At 43.2% G+C, this 22,490-nt stretch overlaps 1 long non-coding RNA gene across 1 annotated transcript; it reads left to right on the forward strand.

The window, feature by feature from the left end:
- The first annotated feature begins 4,029 nt into the window (after window positions 1-4,029).
- LOC139685190 (uncharacterized) lies at window positions 4,030-6,522 on the forward strand. Its single transcript, XR_011700055.1, has 3 exons — window positions 4,030-4,296; window positions 5,708-5,841; window positions 6,267-6,522. It is a non-coding gene; the product is annotated as an uncharacterized lncRNA (long non-coding RNA).
- The last annotated feature ends 15,968 nt before the right edge of the window (window positions 6,523-22,490 follow it).

Here is a 22,490-nt window from a genome sequence, read left to right on the forward strand (position 1 = left end):
ATCTTCAGTTAAATTCTAATATCTGATTTTTAAAAGCAAAAAATATATTAACTGAAATGTCAAGGAGAACATATGATTAGAGTTATATAAAAGATAAATTGAGAGTAAGGTATTTTTCCTTCATTCAATTTACTATAAAACTCCTGAATTTTACAGTACTATGTTATAGTTATAATGTTGCAGTCTCTTAGGCACAAGGAATGGCAGAGATCACCTGTCTTCAGCAGTTGCCAGTTGTCTTGGGTTGAGCTGGCAAAATACCAACTGCCCAATACAGAGTCAAAGTTTCTCTCCCCCCCAACTGAGAAAAGGGAGAAAGGAAAAAAACTAGAAACTCAACACAGGTTTAAACCCAAACTAATTATATATATTTATACAGAAAAGATAAAAGAAAACTACAATATAATACACTTAAACAAGTTAGATATAACAACAATTTTCTACCTCCCACCAAAACCAGATTTCATTACTCTAGATTCATAAAGCATCCCAAAAGACACCCAGCAAGGCAAAAGAGAGAAAAATAACAATAAAATATTTCTACTTTCCTGAACTAAAACAAAATGTGAAGTAGAGGCGGCAGGAGCAAGGCCCAGCACAGCAGGACAGCTGTAGCGTGTCCTGTCTCCACTGCAGACATGATGAAACTGACTAAGCCTCTCCCTCACCGGCTCCTACACTTTGAGATGATGTCGGAATATGGTATGGAATACTATTGGCCATAGTAGTCAGCTGTCAGCTAGCCCAGCCCAGCTCAAGTCAGCTGATAGTCTCAGGCCTAGACTGAAATCTAAAGCCTAAATTTAAGCCTACATAGCTAAACCCATAACACTCCACCCCTTATTCCATACCATATTACGTCACTCATATCTTAAGTCTATTTCCTGCACTTAAACAGTCTTTGTTCTTTCCAGAGCCATTTTCCACCCCTCCATATTGTAGGCAATAGTCCATTAGGATGGGGTAGATACTCCGGGCAGGAAAAGTAGTTCATCATTGGACACCAACACTGGTTCAGCTCAGGTCTTCTTCACCTAATGGTTCATTTCCTGCAACACACAACTCAAAATGCAAGTTATTTTGTCTTCTCAAGGTTAAATGTCCTTGAGGCACACACTGAGATCATCTTATCCCCTTCTCAGGGGTCACCGTGCCCCCACTGGGGTCACTATCCCCTCTTCAGGGGTCACTATCCCCTCACTAGGGTCACTATCCCCTTCTCAGGGGTTTTCACAATAGCAAGCACATGTTTCACAATTGTGGATAACCTTAGAAATAGTGTCCATGGTTAAATCCACCCCTCGGCCTCACCCACCTATAGGCGGCCTGAGGCATCATGGGCCCATCGAACCAGGAACAACTCTCCTTTGTGCTAGTCCAGGTATGATGTTCCTCATTAGCTCGGCCTTTGGGCACATGAGCATCCACATGACAAACCTTCACAGATTCTACTTAGGCGGCAGTGTCCTGCCATACATCAACAGCCCACATGGGCCTCTACATGCTTCCAATTAGTCTTTTTTCATCTGTCTAGCCGCCCCTGCAGGGCACTGGCTATCATCCACAAGTCAGTGTAGAGGTGAAGCCTTGGCCACTCCTCTGGTTCAGCAATGTCCAATAGACTTGGTTGTCCTCCTCCTCCTGGCTGGAGGCAGGGCAGCCTTATTGCTGTTCTTGACTCTTTTCTGGGATCTCTGCTTCAATTACGTGGACAGCTTTTTTACCAGCTTTCTTTCGTTTTGATTTCCGTACCTGGGCCTCAAGCACAGAAGTAGATTCACTGTCCCACTTCCTCATGTTTTACCCCTGGTCATGTATGAAGGACCACAGTTCACCTTGTGACTCACGCTTGGGGTTTGCTCTCCGTCGAGGTGGGGCATGAGAGAAAGACTGGTCTCTTGGTCTGTAAAGCCTCTCCCTGGAGTGGCTACATTCACAGCAGATACAATTGGAGCTGTCTGAACTCACAAAGACAGTCAGTAAAACGGTTGAAACAAGCATCCAGCAGCAAGAAAACATTGTTTATGTTTTTTTTGTTCTGGATGTACCAAAACAGTGCAGATTGCAAGGTATGTTTCTATAACAATGCTCCCAGGAACCCTGCCAAGCTCCCAGGACACCTGCCAAGGTCCTTGGTCAGTGCCCGCATTCTCCACCAATTATCTATCTTGAGTTGAGCTGGCAAAATGCCAACTGCCCAATACAGAGTCAAAGTTTCTCTCCCCCCAACTGAGAAAAGGGAGAAAGGAAAAAACCTAGAAATTCAACACAGGTTTAAACCCAAACTAATTATATATATTTATACAGAAAAGATAAAAGAAAACTACAATATAATACACTTACACAAGTTAGATATAACAACAATTTTCTACCTCCTGCCAAAACCAGATTTCATTACTCTAGATTCATAAAGCATCCCAAAAGACACCCAGCAAGGCAAAAGAGAGGAAAATAACAATAAAATATTTCTACTTTCCTGAACTAAAACAAAATGTGAAGTAGAGGCAGCAGGAGCAAGGCCCAGCACAGCAGGACAGCTGTAGCGTGTCCTGTCTCCACTGCAGACATGATGGAACTAAGTGTTATGGTTTGAGCTGGCAAAACGCCAACTGCCTAGTACACAGTCAGAGAGTCCACTCCCAGAGAAGAGGAGTGAGGGGAAAAAAAACAGAAATGAAGTTTTGAAATGGCATGGGTTTTATAGTTACACAGAAAATAAGAAAACTTAAATCAAAATATAACACATACAGGAAAGAAATAACAACACCTCTACCCAAATCGCCCAGCTAATAACCCAGATTCCAAACCACCCAAATCCCAGAAAACCTCCTAAAAACTCGTCCCAAGAAACCTCCCAGCAAGAGAAAGAGAAATTAACAGGAAAATGTTCACCTCCCTAGATAAACAACAGCACGGAATCAGGGCAGCAGGATCCTCTCCTGGTCAGGAGCAGGGACCGAAAGAAACTCCTCCTCCCTCTCTTATTATACCCCTTGACACTTCCTGATGATGTCAGATGATATGAAATACCTCTTTGGCTGCTTAAGTCAGGTGATGTTTGTCCCTTCTAATCTGTGTTACGTCCTTTGAGGCCTGCTAAAAACTGAGGCCTAAATGGGACCTATACCAAAACCAAAGCCAAAACTACCACACTAAGCCACTCCCACACCTGCTCCTACACTTTGAGATGATGTCGAAATATGGTATGGAATACTATTGGCCAGAAGTCAGCTGTCAGCTAGCCCAGCCTAGCTCAAGTCAGCTGATAGTCTCAGGCCTAGTCTGAAATCTAATGCCTAAATTTAAGCCTGCCTAGCTAAACCCATAAAAGCAGTAAATGTCAAATACACCTACTTATGGAACCAAATGTCTTCATTTGCAAATGGCATATTCAGTTCTTCCATAGACAAATATAAATTATACCCCTTTTGCTTTCTTTGGTGGGAGTAATATTTATTACATTGTGTTCTATGTAACTGTCAGGTTGAAGTCTGACAGTGCTTCAACTTTTCAAGTTCTCATTGAAAGGTAATGATTTCTTTCAGAATGTGTTGTAATGTCAGGAGGATTATGTATTTCCTCTTCATCCTCTGTATGGGTAAAATCATATCTTGCTGTTCTGCCCTGACTGTGCTCGCTTCCTGAGATACTATTTCCCTTACTAACTTTTCTTTCGTTACTTTGCTAAATTTCTCCATACTATCATGTGGTTTTTTTGGAGAAGCACGGGGGAACTCCCCACCAGGGGTGGGGAGGGAGGAGGGCTTCCACCAGGGCAAATCCTGCAAGAACTTAAGATAATAAAACTGCTGGCACAATGGGAGCTCCCTTTCTCTGTATCCTGAGACTGCAGTTGAGAAGGACTCTCCAGCCACTGCGGGAGACCTGCTTCACTGCCCTGCGCCGCCTGGGGGCTGCCCCGCCACCACCGTCCAGATCTGCTTCGCGCTCCTGCTTCGCAGATCCTGCATTGCTTCAGGGCTGTGCTCGCCAGCTGCCGCTTTCCCGTCATTGGCAGCTGCCATTGCTGACTGCCGCCCCTGCAGTCGCTGGCGTCCCTGCCCAGAGTCGCCGCTCCCACCACCGCTGACGCCGCTCTTTGTCCGCACCACCTCTGCGCTGCCCCGCCACCGCTGCAGCTGCACTGGGGGGGGCTCGGGAGCTCGCCTTTGTGAACTTCTTCACGTGTCGTCTACTCGTGTGGCCGTGGCTTTGCCCCGGCTACATTGTGACCACGGGACCGAGCCGGGACCACGCCGCCGCCTCGGTGACACAGAACTAAAGGAGTAGTCTTAGGTGACATTTTCTCTGTTATTTTTTGGTTGTTGCTTTGTTCTGCTTTGTTCTCTGTCTTTAGTAAAATTGTTATTTATTTTCATATTCCACTCAAATGCCTCATAATCCCAATTTTTTTTTTGTTTGCCATTTAGAGGGAGGAGTTTCTCTTCCATCGGAGGTCCCACCTCCTGGCACACATTGTCAATAAAACCAAGACAATGTGACAGTCTTGCTTTTAGGAGCTACAGTATACATATACTGTGGTAAACATGCATGTTGTTTTCTCATTAAAGCACATAGCTGCTGAAATTCAAAATTTCAGTTGTGAATTGCTACCTTTCTTCCTTGACATTGCCAAGAAAGTCCAGAAGATGGCAGGAAAACACTTTGAGCCAGCCAAAGGCTGAGGCTTATTCTGACTTACTGTGCCATTTCCTTTTATTTCCCTTTTATTTCAGTTTGGAGTATATCATTGCTCAGTTCCTGTTACTGGAAAAATATTTGCAAGGCTTTGAGACAGAAAATGAATAATCGTGTTTGTTTCATTGCTTTGGTGGGTCTGGCTCAAAATTACAAACTTTTGGCAAGAGTTCAGATCCAAATTTAGGAGTTTGGCAGTGACTTGAGGTTTGCTTTCTCTATTCACCCAAAAATCAATTCCCAAATACTAGCTGCTTATGATTTTTTTTAAAGCTGGTTTCCTAGGAAAGATATGTGCTGTCATGTTTGATCTTGTTTTCCCAAAAACTTTTGACTTCATTGGCAGATTTTAACTAAAATTGCAGATCAGGAATAGTATTAAAGATACAAGTTTTCTGAAAGTAGGTGGCTTAGCAGAGAAGAGAGACTGAGAAAGAACAGTGACCAAGGAGCTCATAACATTACTCTTACTTGATATCTCTTAACAGGTTCTAAACTTATGTGTACAGAATAATTTGGAGGCCTTTGTCATAATAAAGTACCTTGCTCATAAGAACACCAAGTAAGGCTTGGATGGGTCATAGCGCATAATCCAGGTTGTGTTAGCATATCACTTTTTAAAATCTCATTCTATGAAGTTGATTGATAAATGTTTTTGCTATCACCCTGCCCAAATGTGACTTAATTTACATATGGGCTAATTTATGTAAGCTTACACCTAGGTACCAACACATAATGTAGTTAGTTAATTTTTGTAGATCAATTGCTGAATGATTGTTTTCTTTGCTAGATTTTTTTTGTTCATTTTACAGACAACTGATGGTAGAATGTGGCATCGGAAGAGTTTTTGCCCCCACCCCACACACCCTAAATGCTCATTATTTCTAAATATTTCCTTTTGTTAGGTTTGTTGTAAATCATGCAGACCACATCAGTAACCAGACTGTACATCTCAAGCTGCAGTTGCATATGATGCCACAAAGCATAATTCATGTCTCCTTGTTACCAGGGCCAAGTACTATTTAAAAGTGGACAGAAATGTTAACAGGTTTCAGCTCTGGGCTATTGATGTACTCCTATGAAGTGGATCACCTGAGGTACTAACAGTCTTCAGCATCAGTAGACACAGGCAGTTTTGGAAAGGTGAGCTCATGATGGTGTTTGGATTGCTCCTGAATGTAGAATTGTCAAGGAAGTGGGGTTCAACTTCTGCTTCTAGCTCATTTTTTTAAACTCTTGTCCTGGGTTGAGCTGGCAAAACACCAACTGTCCAAGACAGAGTGAAAAGGGTTCCTCCTCCCCCCAACCAGCTAAGGGGAAAAAAAAACTTCCAAAGCAGGTTTATGCTGAAACTAACTACATGTATTTGTACAGAAAAGAGAGAATTAAGAGTAAACTACAATATAACACACACTTACACAAGTTATGTATAACAAGAAATAACTTCCCACTTCCCAGTAAACAAGAATTCTACCATTTTAACTATAAATCATTCTAGAGAAGTCAATTCTTCAGAGACAGACTTAAGCAGAGAGAAAAGCTAAGAACAAACATTTTACTTCCCTCAGATAACATGATGTTATGCCGGTGCTCTGGGCTTGGGCCTCCCCATCCCTCCTGGGACAGCAGAGTGTCTTGCTGGGACCACAGCTGTGAAGCAACTGAACTAAGCCACACCCATACACCAGCTCTTACCCCTTTTGAGATGATGCAATATGGTATGGAATAAAATATTATTGGCTAGAAGAAGTCAGGTGTTAGCTAGCTCAGCCCAGCTCAAATCAGCTGACAATCCTAGGCCTAGCTGAACTTTTAAAACCTAAGTTTAGGCCCACCTGGCTAAACCCAGATCTTGCCTTTTTTGATTGTTTAATAAAACACATAAGGGGCATGTAGCATCTTTTAGATATATGTGTATATTTACATATATAAATATGCACCCAGGGAGTACAAGTTTTCCAGTGCCTCCAACTCTCCCTTTTATGGGGCAAATATATCATGAATTTATATGTAGCATATGAAGATCTAGTCAAGCATAGGATATTGTAAGCTGTTGAAGAACAGAGTCCCAGGTGCACTTGAGTCCAGTTTTATTGATAGCAACTCTGTTGGCATTAAAAATATTCTCATGGTCCTTTTGAGTTGCCTTTTCTCCTTAGGTGGGTGAAAGCTGCTCCCTGCCTAGCTGTTAACATGTGCAGGAAAAGCTGGTCAGTCCATATTTCCCTGGGCATCCTTCCCTGGCTCTAGGAAGTGACCAGATTGTGCCTCAGATGTATGGTGGGCAGAAAGTGAGGAAGCCCTCTTGGTCAGTCAGTTCAGCACTCTGATGGGATTGATAGGATGACTTTTACTTTGTTCTACTTTATTTAAATACCTTTGTCAATCTTCATTCTAAAACTAAATCTTTAAAATTTTTAAAAAACGGATTGCAATTCTGCCTTTGTATGTGCCCAGTGCATAGCAATGTTATGTTACATAATGTAAAGTTGGTATCTGCTACTTTAAAATGTCTTTTTTTTCTTTTTTTAAATTTAGCCTTCTAAGAGATATTTGATCTCATGTGTGGAGTACTACCTGTTATGACAGTCTGTGGAGCTCCAAGCTCCAGCAGGGCCCTGAGTTTTGGCCACCAGCCAATGGTGGTTCTGCATGCAAATACAGCTGCATGTCTGGAACAGGGATTAACCGGGCCGATTGTGCAGGAGCGACTTGAGACAGATCTTTGCCCAGGACAGATGTGAAGGAGTGGGCGCTGCTTGCCTGGCGCCATGCTGTGTGCCCTGTGGTGGCGCTGCGGTGCCTACACGTACAGTTTCATGCCCTGGTTGGACCTCAAACTCTGCTGCAAGTGCGAGTGAGGTGGAGGGCCAGGCCTTAGTCAGGCGGCAGCTCCTCCAGGAAGCAGTGAAGTCACTTGGGGGAAACCCTCCCCATTGCCCTTTCTGGCCTCTGGTGGGGTGAGGTGGTGGCTGCTGAGCCAAAGGCGGCAGCCCGTGATGCCTAGCGTGTTTCCCACAGGGTTTTCTGGCCTTGAGTCGTTGCTGGAGGTGGGGGAGAGCTTCCCTCTGGGGGTGAGGGGCTGCCATGGCTGAGACCTCGTTTCCCGTTCCCTTTCTCAGGAATGACCAGGGGTACCGTAGGAGATAACTAGTGATTTTTACTGGGACGTGGCTGCTTTGCAAATGTGGTTTGGCCTTCTATGTCACTTCACTGGCATAAATATCTAATACTTGGATACTTTAGAATGGTATTTAACATCCAAATCAGAGCTGGTAGTAGCCAGATATAAATTTTTTTAATTAATTTCCCCCCTATAAGATGGCTGTCATCTTTTCAAAAGTAAAAGTAGTGCTTGAATTTAAATGAGTAGGATGTTCTTGTAAGCAATAGAAATTGAAATGTTCGTAGCCAGCATAAAATTTGTAATGTACTTACATTTTTAACTTATCTTTGATTATCAAAATTTATGTAAAAACATATATATTTGATTTTTGGTATGTCTGTCAGAGCTCAGTGGGATTTAACCTACTCCTTTTGCTGTAAATTCATCAAATGATGGTTTTATAGCAGTAAATACATCAAATGATGGTTTTATAGCAGTATCAATATGAAAGAATATGCTTTAGAGTTTAGGTTTGCTTAAAACAACAGTGCAGATAACTTGCTGCTGTAAAATTATTCTTCTGTATTTTATTTAAGAAAAATGCAATTTTAAAATATTTTTTTAGAGGACCCTCTGATATATTCCTGAAAGCTCCCAAGACAAAATCGTCTCTGATTAAGATGTCCTTGAAACACTACTGAAAAATATTTAAAGCTATATTCATAAATTATTTTAGTAAACAAATGTATATCTTGGACTTACTTCCAAATATCTGGAATTACTGACTGTTGAGCAAAAGCAAACAAAAGTAAATTCACATAACTATCAGAGTCAACATGGGTTTAGTCCAGAGGAAGTTCTGTTTACTATACTAGGGTTTAGTATTACTGAAGACTGAAGTTCCGTGGTGTCTGCTGGAACTGGAGTCTTTGTTACCAAAGGTTTTGTACAGAAAGGGATAGTTGTATCTACATATCCTTGTTGTGGATACCCACTGGGGAGGGAGAGAGCAAGCAGCTGTTTAGTGATTAGCTGCCTGCTGGGTTAAACCACAATAATCCTGGTAATGAAATGTTCTTATTTCTGGTTAAGTTACATGTGATTTCTAACCGTCTAATTATAAAATGCCAAAATTCTACATTTTTTTCTCACAAGTTTTATTTCTGTTATTCCTTAACAAAATAAAAAATTAGATGAATAAGAACATTTCTGTATAAACTGACAAATTATTTTGGAAATAAGCAAAGCAATATTTGAGGGGAGCGAGGTAATTTCTTTTCAAGAAAACCCATTTCCATGTTCAGTGTCTGATTTCTCAGCTGATAGAAAAGTTGTTTCCGATTCTTTAAACACAAATGTATGGGAGCAATTCCAAGCAGGTGACCAATCCTTCGGGGTTTCTGTTTTGAATAAGGATCTGACAAATGGGGTTTTGAGGTCTCCACACAGATCAGCAGTCAAGATTATGAATTTTTTCAAAGCACAAAAATACAAACTGGAGAAAGAAAATAAACCCTTTACTTACCAGAACTCTCTTACAATAAAGAATGTTTGGAAAATCAACACTTCTCTGTTCTTTTTTATAATTTCTTGTAACTATATTTGTTTACATTTCTGAAAAAGGTTTGTAATCCTGAAAGTATGGCCAAACCAGGACAGATCTGTTGAAATGCTTTAGATTTCGATGAGCCAACAGTGTGCCCAGGTGGCCAAGAAGGCCAATGGGATCCTGGCCTGTATCAAAAATAGCGTGGCCAGCAGGACCAGGGAAGTGATCCTTCCCCTGTACTCTGCGTTGGTGAGGCCACACCTTGAGTGTTGTGTTCAGTTCTGGGCCCCTCAGTTCAGGAAAGAGATTGAGGGGCTGGAGCGGGGCCAGAGAAGAGCAACGAGGCTGGAGAAGGGACTGGAGTACAAGTGCTGTGGGGAGAGGCTGAGGGAGCTGGGGGTGTTTAGCCTGGAGAAGAGGAGGCTCAGAGGTGACCTCATCACTGTCTGGAACTACCTGAAGGGAAGTTCCAGCCAGGTGGGGGTTGGTCTCTTCTCCCAGGCACTCAGCAACAGGACAAGGGGGCACAGGCTCAAGCTCTGCCAGGGGAAATTTAAGTTGGATATCAGAAAAAATTCTTTCCAGAGAGTAATCAGGCATTGGAATGGGCTGCCCAGAGAGGTGGTGGATTCACCATCCCTGGAGGTTTTTAAACTGAGATTGGATGTGGCACTGAGTGCCATGATCTGGTAAAGGGACTGGAGTTGGACCAAGGGTTGGACTTGATGATCTCAGAGGTCTTTTCCAACCCAATTGATTCTATGATTCTATGATTTGTTTCTGTTTCATCTGCCAGCAGAATCATCCCCTGCATATGCTCTCTAGTTTATGCTGGTAGTATGGGATTGGCACTAGTCCAGAAATTGGGCAGCAGACCATGTTTTGCCAGCTGAAGCAGGAGTACAGCTGTTTTTAATGCAATAAGGATGAATTAAAGCTCTTATAGTTGGTCATATATCTCTTGTGTAAATTCAAAATTAACTTCAGAAGAGTGTAGTAGCTCCTGACAGACAGAGGCATGGTTTTCAGGCTTGATGAAGCATCTAGTCCTTTTGCAGCAGTACATTTAATATTTTTACACATCTCTAAAATCTATCTAAGAATTTTTTCAGTATCAGAGAGACTTGGGCGTTTTTTCTTATTTCTAGCAAAAGCAACCAATGTGTGTTACCAGGAGGTCAGTGTGCTGGGATATTTTTCAGTAGAAGTGAAACAGTATCTGCCAAACATGGCCTACAGCCACAACATAGAGAGATTAGTAGTGAATCAAAGAGCTGATAGATTTGTATGATACAAAGTATACTGTATGTGTAAAAAAATCAAATGTGGTTCAAGAAGAATATCACTCTATATGAAGATGTGTTACACAAAAGCATGCACCTGTGTCAAAGTGTTAGCTTTTTTAATAGACAGATTTTAAGTGATTTACAAGACTTTCTTTTTATTCCTTTTTCTACATCTTAGTAAATGAGATCAGCACAGCTCTGAAAATGTAGTTTTACAAGCACTACAGTGTACTAGTTTTGCAGTAGGGTTTTTTTTGAAATGTGAGAAAAGTGAAAATTAGATTAATATTTACAAGGATCTGACTGTGAGTGTCCTGTACTGGTATGTAGTCAAGAATAATTTTGAAGCTTTGCAAAAGTAAGTTGTAATGTTGGTCCTGAATTCAACACACCAAAGAAATTGCATTTCTGGTCCAGTTGCTACCTTTAGGGACAAAATTAATCCTCTTAATTCAGAGGATTTATAAGGATTTTAAAACAGATCATCTAGACTTGTAATTCTGGAGCTATTTTAAAACTCTGAAATTTGGTTGAAGAGAGTTATGGTGCATATTGGAAAAATGGATTTTCTAATTAACCTTAGACTTTGAGGCAAGGTTAAAGATTGTGGGGGTTAACTCAGCAGGTCTGCAGACCCCCTAATGTTTGAGGAATTGATATGGAGCAGGTCAGAGTGTATTCTTGAAAGAAAGCAGTTTGCAGTGCGTCCCTAAAGGGGAAGAAACCACCTGCAGAATGCAGGAGACCTTTTAGCCAGTAGAATTCTTCCATGTATGTTTGGCTGAGCTGACTGACCAATTGTGGGATGACACTGATGCCTAAGGATTTAATGTATTTTTGGTGGATTTTAGAATCACATAAGTTCTTCTAGGCTGCTCAAATCCTAAATGCAGTTATTAAATGTCTTTCCCACAAGATTGGGTGCTTTCTCAGGCTCTGCCAAGGCCATGGTGTTTGTGAGAAGCCACCTGCAGATAACAGAAGACAAAACATAAGAAGAAGGCCTAACAGCCCCTGGAAGGGGGCAGTTCTGAAGGCCGTTGTAGTAGTTTTGGCTTTAGTCAGCATAGGTCCCCATTTAGGCCTCAGTTTTTAGCAGGCCTCAAAGGTTGTGACACAGATTAGAGGGGACAGGCATCATCTGACTTAAGCAGCCATAGAGGTATTTCATATCATCTGACATCATCAGGAAGTGTCGGGGAGTATAACAAGCAAGGTGGGAGGAGTCTCTGGGCTCTTCGGTCCATGCTTCTGACCAGGACGGTTCCCGCTCCCTGACTGCTGATATCAGGCCCTCCTGCCGGTCGGCACGTCTGCTTAGCTGGGGACGTGAGCACATTCCTGTTAATTCCTCTTTCCCTCTTGCTGGGAGGTTTCCTCTGGGGAGGGGGTTTGGTTGGTTTGGAGTTTCACCTGTTAGCTGGGGCGACCTCGGTGAGCCTGTTGTTGTTTCCTGTCACTATGTGCTATTTCATATTCTGTGTTAAGCTCTCCTCTTCTCTGTATAAATATAAAAACCTCACTGTGTTTAAAGCCTCGTTTCTGCTGTTTTCCCTCACTCTCCTGCTCTGGGAGTGGACTTTTTGACTGGGTACCAGGCAGTTGGCATTTTGCCAGCTCAAACTATAACATTCTTTTGGTGCCGAAACCCGGGAGCGACGGAGGACCTTGGCAGGTGTCCCAGAATCTTAGCAGGCTTCCCGGGAGGATTGTTGTAGAAACATAGATTGATAAGTGCCTTGTTTAAGTACATCCAGAACAGAAAATGTAAACAACTCTCCCTTGCTGTTGAATGCTCGTTTTCACTGTTTCACTGTCTTTGTGAGTTCAAACAGCTCGACTGGTGCCTGCTGTGAATGTAGCCACTGCAGAAAAGAGAGGCCCATGTAAGCTGTTCGTGTGTGGCAAGACATGGCTGTTTGATTTGAATCCCTGAGGACTCATCATGTGAATGCTGATGTGCCCAGGAGCCAAGCTGATGAGGAGCATCTCACCTGGACTGGCATGGGGAGGAGGTGTTCCTGGCTCAATGGGCCCATGGTGCCTCAGGCCACCTGTAGGTGGATAAAGTCGAGGGGTGGATTTAATCGTGAACACTATTCTTAAGGTTATCCACAGTTGTGAAGTGTGCTTGCCATTGTGAGACCCCAGTGAACAGGGAAAAGAGGTGCTGCGGAACCCCCTGCAGAGAACCCGACAGATGCGGCGCCCGGAACCAGCGCCCACAGTGCTGAGCGACCCGCAGGAGCCAGAGCTGTCGCTGGTGGGGCTGCCGCCAGGGCTGCGAGCAAGCCGGGGGAGGCTGCGAGCCGTGAGAGGCTGTGAGCTGTGAGAGGCCACGAGCCGTGAGAGGCTGTGAGCTGTGAGAGGCCACGAGCCATGAGAGGCCACGAGCCGTGAGAGGCCACGAGCCATGAGAGGCCACGAGCCGTGAGAGGCTGTGAGCTGTGAGAGGCCACGAGCCGTGAGAGGCCACGAGCCATGAGAGGCTGTGAGCCGTGAGAGGCCGCAAGCCAAGCCAGGGCTGCGAGTGAGCCAGGGCTGGCGAGCCGTTGGGGCTGCTTCTGCCTCTGCTGCTTGCTTGTGCTGCTGTCGGGGCTGCTTCCGAGGATGCCAAAGCTGTTAGGACTGCTGCTAAGGGGGATGGGTCACATGGTGAACTGTAGTACTTTTGTGTGACCGAGGAGAAAGACATGAAGAGAAGCCTGTGTAAGCTATTGATGTGCGGTGGGACACTGCCGTTTGAGTTGAATCTTTGAAAACCCATCGTGTGAGTGTTGATGTGCCCAAGAACCGAGCCGATGAAGAACATCACACCCTGGACTGGCTGGGGGAGGGTTGTTCCTGGCTCAATGGGCTTATGATGCCTCAGACCACCTGTAGGTGGATGAGGCCAAGGGGTGGATCTGACTGTGAACACTATTTTAACCCCAGTGGGAAACTAGAGACTCCTGAAGAGAGGATGGTAACCCTACTGAAAGACATGAACCATCAGATAAGATAACCTGAGTTGACCTGCTTTGTTTCTATCTGAAATATCTACCCCATCCTAATGGACTCTTAGCCACATTATGGAGGGGTGGAAATCAGCCCTGAAAAAATAAGTGTTTAAGCATGAGAACCTAAGATATGAGTGACATAATATGGTATGGAATAAGGGGTGGAGAATGTTATGGGTTCACCCAGGTGGGCCTAGATTTGGGCCCTGAAGTGTGGACTAGGCCGAAGCTGTCAGCTTACTTGAGCTGAGCTGAGCTAACAGCTGACCTCTTCTAGCCATTAATTTTGTATTCCATACCACATTATGACATCATCTCCAGGGAAGTAGGAACCAGTGTGGGAGTGGTTAAGTCAGTCGCTTCTCAGCCCTCCTCTTGGGAGGACGCACGATGCTGTCCCAGTGGGGATGGAGAGGACCAGGCCCACCACTGGCTCACAGGGTACCTCAGGAAAGTAAAATGTGTTGTTCTGGGTCTCTCCTTTCTGCTTGGGTTTGTCTCCCTGGGGAATAAGCTTCTTCTTAAGTAATGTGTAGTTAGGACAGTAGAATTTGTGTGTTCGTTAAGAAGTTGAGGTGGGGAACTTGTTGTTGTAGACTTGTGTGAGTGTATATTTGTACTCTCTTCTAATTGTCTCTTTCTTCCTGTGAAAATATATGTAGATTTAGTATAAATGCAGTTTGAAGTGTTTTTTTTCCTTTCCCCTCTCTTTTCCTCCCTTTCCCTGGTGTTAGGAGGGAGGCTTTTCTCTCTGTGCTTGGGGGGGTTGGCAGTTGCTTATCTCAAACCACAAGTTTCTTATCTTGTGGGTGGGCCCACAAGAGAAATGAGAATGATGATTGGATATTAATATCTTATATGCAAATTACTAGAGAAGTTGTAAAAGTTGTAACACCCCTGAGGGAGGGGTCAGACCTTTGTGGTTTGCACCTTAGAAGCTTCTAATAAAGGTAACCTGTATATCTTTCTCCATTAACCTGTTTCCAAAGTGTCTGTGTTCACAGGGCATAGGCCTCAACACAGTGTGGGAGAAAGTAGATAAAAGTAAAGTTGTAACTAAGAATAAAGTCCCTTTTATCCTCGGTGTAAGCTTTCTGATCTAACTGTTGCCTGAGTTGTCTCTGCCTCCTCAACTGCCGCTAAGCTAATCTACATTACCCCAATAAAGGGTTACCCCAATAAATGGTGATCCCGACGGACCAATAAATGATGACCCCTGACGTGCACCAATAAATGGTGACCCCGACGGTCCCCTCGACGTGCCGATGAAGTGGTGAACGACGATCTGTGTGATTTACAATATCCAAAGAGGAGGTTCTAGTTTTATCTTCATGGAAAAGAAAAAAAAACCTGTTAAAATGCAAGGCCTCGCAGTGTTTGAGCTACGTGTTAAAGAGATGCTTTCATAGAGTCGTAAATAAGCAAGATCTAGAACTGAGTTTGTTAAGCTACTAAAAGCTCGAGAAAGGCTTTTGATTTATTGACAACATGAAGGATTTTAAGAGATGCTTTGATGGTGCAGTTTTAGACTGATAAGAAAAATAATGAGTCAGAAGAACGGGACCAAAGTAACTTAAAGAGAATTGCTGCAGCTAAAATTGAAAGTAACTCAAAAGATATTGCTAAAAATGAAACTAAAAGTAACTTGGAAAAACTCTTAAAGTTGAAACTGCAACTTGATTTACTGCTGCTGTGTCAGCCACTAATCCACTGCTCCCCCCCAATCGTCAGACCTTGGGATAGAGGAACATAAGGGAGGACTTAGTATCTTCATGAAAAAGAAGGTTTGAAGTGCACAGACAAATGCTTTTATATAAGCCGGTTTTAAGGTAGAGACTTTGACAAACCCTGGAAGTTTTAAAGGGTTGAAAAAGCCACAGAGTTGTTAAAGATGTGAAGATTGCTAAGAAATTTTTTTTGCTTAAGAAAACTCACTCCACTTTGGAGAAAGCGAGAGAAGGAGTTAACTTTGAAACAGCTTTCTGTTCTGCAACGATAAATTAGCACTAGTAGTTGGACTTGTACTAATTAGCACTGAAACTCTGACTGTGGAACTGATAAGAAAATACCATCTAGCTAAGAAAACAAAGCGCGGGAAGAGAGACAGATTTATTACCTTCTAAGCCTGCAAAAAGACCTAAGTTGCTGAAAACTGCTCTTTTGGTTCTGTGTTACTCAGTTTTTTTCCTCTGAGGGACTGCAGAAGTTTATTTGCAGCTGGTTTGCAACTTTGCTAATACGAGGAAATTTTTGCTGCACAATTTCAAAATGGCGGGCACCCCCTCCAAGGGGAGGGGGAGGGGGGCGGCAACCATGCGCCGAGAGCTTTGCAGCATGTCATCAAATTTCCTGTCACATGCTTCAGTTCTCGCAAGGCATTCTGGGATTGTAGTCCAAATGAACATCGGCCCATTGGACGGACTCAAAGGTTATCAGCGTAGCAAAAGCAATCAGCTGAACGGACTGAATTTAACACACGGCAGCTGAAGCTTGTCTTCAGCACAGCAGAATGCAGCCACCTGAGGTCAAAGATCTGAGATAAATCATGAAAAGACAAGACTGCAGCATCTCCCTCGGAACAAAGAAGAGAGCAACAGAGAAGCCTGCAAGAAATCCTATTCTGAATCAATTCCTCTATTAATTGGACTCTTGTCAAAAAGATATAGAGTATTGTGAGCATTTAATAATCTGGAGAAAAGTTTCTATTTTTGTCTCCACAGGTTGAGATTGGCGATGGACATGGACAGCAGTTCCTCTGACTGAATCAGATTAGTCAGCAGAACATGAGTGACATTTGCAAATGCAACAAGTTTTCTTAAAATTTCAGTAGAGTTCAAGAAATTAGGTTTTCAATTTGATCCCTCAGATTCAAATCCATAACACCAATGGGCAATTGATGTATCTTTATCTGATGCTATTAGGCATTTTCAAAGAGCTTTTGCAGTTTTAAGAGTACCAAAGCAAATTGAAATGGATGTTGGTCCTTCTTATATAGCGGAAGGAACAAAATTTTTTAAGACATGTTACTCATATTACTAGAATCCCTCACTGTTAATAATGTCAACAACTGAGACCAAAGCTATGCATATTTACCACAAGTAACACAAGAACTACAAGAGTTAGAATATTTAAGGTCTGTTCTTATAGATGAAGAAGGTTAATGCAACATAACCAGTTTATAGAAATAATATTGTTTGGTGTGGTTATATTTCTGTTAAGATTTTTAAGTCTTTTAATGCACCGGTGACATTACTTACAGGAATGTTTTTAATTTGTTAAGAAAATTAAGATGTTAAGTAAACAGAATAAGATTTTTAATTTGCTAAAAAGTTAAGAAGTTAAGTAAGCAGAGTAACATTAATTTATTAAAAAGTTAAGATGTTAAGTAAGCAGAGCAGTGTTAATTTGGTAGAAGGTTAAGATACTAGTTAAGTAAAACAGAGTAATGCTGCATCTATAGTTTTCAGTGCACTGTTAACAAATACTGTTAGTAAATAGAGTTAGATATGCTACATTACAGAATAGAGCAGCAATTAAGTTTCTGTCACTGATTCAAGGTAATGAATGTAAAGATTTTGAAAGCATGTGTTGTATGAATTGAAAGGAAAAAAAACAAACAAAAAAAAAGAGGAAAAATTGAGAGTGAGACAGTGAACCAAAGAGTGAATGATGAATGAAGGGAGCTAAACAAATTGCTTCAAAGATGGACTATAGATAGACTATAACTGAAAGGTTTTTATTTATGGTGAAGACCTGATTGTTGGTTTGTTGTGACAATTGTGCTGCTGTTAACATCAGGTGCAGGTGGTCTTCTGCAAGGGCCCTGCAGAAGACGGTGGCTGCTACTTTTGTGGCACAATTACACAGAAGGGGAATTGTGGGGGTTAGCAGGTCTGCGGACCCCCTAATGTTTGAGGAATTGATATGGAGCAGGTCAGAGTGTATTCTTGAAAGAAAGCAGTTTGCAGTGCACCCCTAAAGGGGAAGAAACCACCTGCAGACTGCAGGAGACCTTTCGGGTAGTAAAATTCTTCCATGTATGTTTGGCTGAGCTGACTGACCAATTTGGGGTGACACGGTGTGGGGGAAAGTAGATAAAAGTAAAGTTGTAACTAAGAATAAAGTCCTTTTATCCTTGGTGTAAGCTTTCTGATCTGTTGCCTGAGTCGTCTCTGCCTTCTTGACCGCCACTAACTTACCTTACTTTAAGAAAGGGAGACCCCCCACAACAGATGGGCTTGTAAACTCCAGATAAATAAATGCTGATAAAAGAAGAGGTAAGACTGAACTTTCAGGAAGCTTGGATGCTATACACTTGAGATGTGTAGTGCCTCTTACTCTGAGACATCAAGCAAAGAGAACAACTTTTTTATAATTACTGCGCTGTTAACTGAATTAATAGATTCAAAACTGAAGAAATCTGTGTCATTATAATATCTATTATGTGTGTACTTCAAGCTTCATGAGCATTTTTACACAATAGAGGACTGTAGCTTTACCATTTACAAAGCAAGCTGCAGGCTTGTATTTTCCTGAAAATATTCCACATTTGATGCAGATGTGAAGGCTTAGCTGTTTACATTATTAGATTCTCAGATATCTACTTTTGTTGATATTGCTGTTTATCGGTGTTCAGTTTTCCATACAATATCTCATAAAATAAAAATGCGACTTCTGGACATGTCATTTAATCTTCTACTTTGAACAGTTGACTGTTAAATGTGGCTGTCTCGGTTTCGTCCTGGCCCCCCAGCTCAAGCCACCCCCCCACCCCCCCCCACCCCCCCCGCTTCTCCCCCCACTCCTCAAAGCAGGGAAAAGGAAAGGGGAAAGGAAAAAAAACTTGAAAGAAGCTGAGCCAAGTCAGTATATATAAATATATGTATATTCTCTAAATGTCTACAATTATATGTATATAATTTGCACCCACAATAGGGAAAAGGGAAAGGGAAGGGGAAAAGGGAAGGGGAAAAGAGGGGCAAACCAAAAAGCAATAGGTACAAAAAAACACTCCCACCCACCGAGTAAACTAGTACAACACAATCCCACCAACCACTCTTAGAAGGAAGCTAGCCCCTTTCTCTCACGTGGGGAGTCTCACTCACGTCTTTTCAATTATCTTCTGCGTGGCTCTGATAAGGGACCGAGAGCAGCCGAGAGCCCTCTGCACTCCACCCTCACCGGAAACCGAAGAGAGCTAAACTTCCTATCTCTAGTCTCATATCCTACTCTGTCCCGTGGGAGGGAAAGAATGGGTGAGGAATACCTAGGAGACAAGCCCCTCACTAGTTACATCTGGTTACCAGGAAAAAGCCTGGGTCAAACTATCACATTCTCCATCCCTTATTCCACACTCATTTTTTTCCCTCTACACAACACTTATGTCCCACACCTGCCTATACACCGTGCATATATACATATATGTATAGTACTTATGTAGTCTTTTTGAGGCAAATGTCTTGTCATCAAGGATCAGCACCAGCATCAGTTCAATTTGGATCCTTTGCCTTCTTGTTTACAGTCACAGTTCCAAGTTTAGGACTGGTTCACAGGTTGGGGCTGTCCTATCGTTGGACATCATGGGATACCGGTATCAGCTTTGTTTGGGTCTTTCTTATCTGGCATCTGGTTTCCTGCAAAACACAACTCAAAGCACATAATTAGCTTTTCCCCAAGGCTAAGTTGCTTTGGGGCACACACTGGATCTCTCCATCCTCTCTCATTACCCACCGGGTATTTCCGGGCCCCTGAGTGAAAACAATCCCACAAATGGGTTTGTCTTGGCCTGAGGGAGGAGTAATCCAAACAGATTTCCCTAACATGCCTCTCAGATGAATCGCTGGAACTTTGTCTCCATCTACCGTGTGGAGGGATTCTGCTTGGGCAGGACCAGCTCAATTGACAGAGCCTATAGTGTTAACCAACCAGGTGGCTTCGGCTAAATACTTATCCGAATTCTTGAAAGTTCCTCCACCTAGTGCTTTCAGAGTTGTTTTTAGCAGTCCATTGCACCTTTCAACTTTCTCAGCAGCGGGTGCATGATATGGAATGAGATATACCCATTCAATACCATGTTCCCGTACCCAAGTGGTCACTAGATTATTTCTGAAATGAGTCCCATTGTCTGACTCAATAGGATCTGGAGTACCATGCCTCCACAAGACCTGCTTCTCAAGGCCTAGAATGGTATTCCAGGCTATGGTATGTGACACCAAATATGTCTCTAACCATCCAGTAGTTGCTTCCACCATGCTAAGCACATAGCATTTACCCTGGCAGGTCTGTGGCAATGTGATGTAGTCAACCTGCCAGGCTTCTCCATATCTATATTTGTCCCAGTGTCCGCCATACCAGAGGGGCTCAAACCTTTTTGCCTATTTAATAGCGGTACAGGTTTCACAATCGTGGATTAAAGAAAGAAATGTCGGTTTTTTGAGCTCCCCAGGTTCCGGCGCGAGAATCACGATGTAACCTCCATAGGAGTATGATCAGTGTTCTGATTTATTGTTTACATTACACACACACATATCGCATATTCTCTCAGTCTACGAATAGTACGGGAATATTATTGGTCAATGGCTAGGGCGTGCTACCAGCTGGATTGGTGCTTCTCTCAAAACTATGCCCTTCTGTATCAATGTGTTTACCTGCTTCTCCTAACGGCTGCCACATTCTATCTATTGTTTACTGCTCTTCTTGAAGCAGGCTCAAGGATACAGAGGCCCCGTTTCCCTCTCCATGGCCTGGGCTGTGCACAAAAACTTCTAAGTTCAAATTTCTTCCAACAGTGGATAACCTGGGAGATAGTGTCCACCCCTCAGTCTCGTGTCCACTTATAGGTGGCATCTCGGCCCTGATGGCCTGAAGCATCATGCGCCCATTGAGCTAGGAATAATTCTCCTTTTTGCTGCCAGTCTAGGTCTACTTGTGACACCTCGACCTGTGCAGCTTGGTCTGCCTGTCTGTTATTATCATGTTCCTCATTAGCTTGACCCTTAGGCACATGGGCATCTACATGGTGGACTCTCATGATCAGTTTCTCTACTCTGGTAGCAATAACTTGCTACAAATCATCAGCCCAGATGGGTTTCCCTCTACGCCTCCAATTCATTTTCAGTCTAGCCACCCCCATAGAGAGTTGGCTATCATCATCCGTGAGTTGGTGTATAAGTAGAGCCTTGGCCATCCTTCTCTTTCTGTGATGTCTAAAGCCAACTGGACAGCTTTGAGTTCCGCAAACTGACTCGATTCGCCTTTTCCTTCGGTGGCTTCTGCCACCTGTCGGGTGGGACTCCACACAGCTGCTTTCCACTTCCAGCTCTTCCCTACAATATGGCAGGAACCATTGGTAAAAAGGGCATAGCGCGTCTCTTCATCTGGCAGCTGATTTTATGGCGGAGCTTCGTCAGCTCGACTCACTGACTCTTGTTCCTCATCTGTCAGACTGAAGTTGCCACCTTCAGGCCAATTGGTTATGATTTCTAAAATTCCAGGGCGATTCGAGCTCCCAATTCGAACATGTTGCGTAATCAAAGCAATCCATTTGCTCCACGTGGCATCGGTGGCATGATGCATAGAGGGCACTTTTCCCTTGAACATCCAGCTTAACACCGGTAGTCGAGGTGCCAGGAAAAGCTGTGCTTCGGTACCAATTACCTCTGAGGCTGCTCATATGCCTTCATTTGCTGCTAAAATTTCCTTCTCCATAGGGGTGTAATTGGCCTCAGAGCCTTTGTAGCTTTGGCTCCAGAAACCAAGTGGTCGCCCTCGTGTTTCGCCAGGCACCTTTTGCCAGAGGTTCCAGGAGGGACCTTTATCTCCAGCTGTGGAATAAAGTACATTCTTCACATCTGGTCCCATCCTGACAGGTCCCAGAGCCACGGCATGTGCAATTCCTTGCTTGATCTGCCTGAAAGCCTGTTGTTGTTCAGGACCCCATTGGAAATCGTTCTTTTTATGGGTCACAAAGTAGAGAGGGCTCACAATCTGGCTGTATTCAGGGATGTGCATTTTCCAGAAGCCTATGGCTCCCAGAAAGGCTTGGGTGTCTTTCTTGTTCATTGATGGAGCCATTGCTACAATCTTATTGATGACGTTGGTTGGAATCTGGCGACGTCCATCTTGCCATTACACCCCTAGGAATTGGATCTCTTTGGCAGGTCCCTTGACCTTACTCTTTTTAATGGAAAAACTGGCCTTGAGGAGAATCTGGATGATCTTTTTCCTTTTCTGAAAACTTCTTCTGCTGTGTCTCCCCATACAATGATGTCATTGATGTACTGGATGTGTTTGTAACATACAAAAAGAAGCCAAAAATATGTTTCTCCATTGTTTTCTGCCTCTCAATACATCCTGCTAACATCGCCCTGTCAGCTCTTCTACGAAAGCTTTCTCAAGGAAATGTTTCCTGCCAAAAATCCTGCCTTTGTCATCGGTTTCCGAACATCTGGACTTGACTACATTTGACTACGTGCCAAAAATCACGTACAGCTATCGAAAGAGCATTATAGAGACCTGAAGATGAATTCAGAAATCAGAGGAACAAGAGGAAAGGAGAAAACTAGGGAACCTTGCCCGGTTTCTTCTGGCCTCTCCTCTCAGCTCACCTCACTTTTCTTCCAACACCACCAGCTTTACATCTGCCGAGAGAGAGAGAGCCTGCCAGCCTGGAGAAAGACTGAGACTGCATGCGTGAGGTATATCCTTTCACTGTATTTTTCTCTTAAAGGCTAAATAACGGCAGCCTTTTTTGCAGCTGAACCAGAAGCCAGCTGGTCGGCGCGAGGGATGATAACGCACATCCTGCATTTCAAAAAGACCTACCCTCCTGCTGCTAAGAGATAACATCAAAT

Source organism: Pithys albifrons, unplaced genomic scaffold (assembly GCF_047495875.1).
Source record: "Pithys albifrons albifrons isolate INPA30051 unplaced genomic scaffold, PitAlb_v1 scaffold_43, whole genome shotgun sequence".
In the NCBI taxonomy this organism is placed as follows: Eukaryota; Metazoa; Chordata; class Aves; order Passeriformes; family Thamnophilidae; genus Pithys; species Pithys albifrons.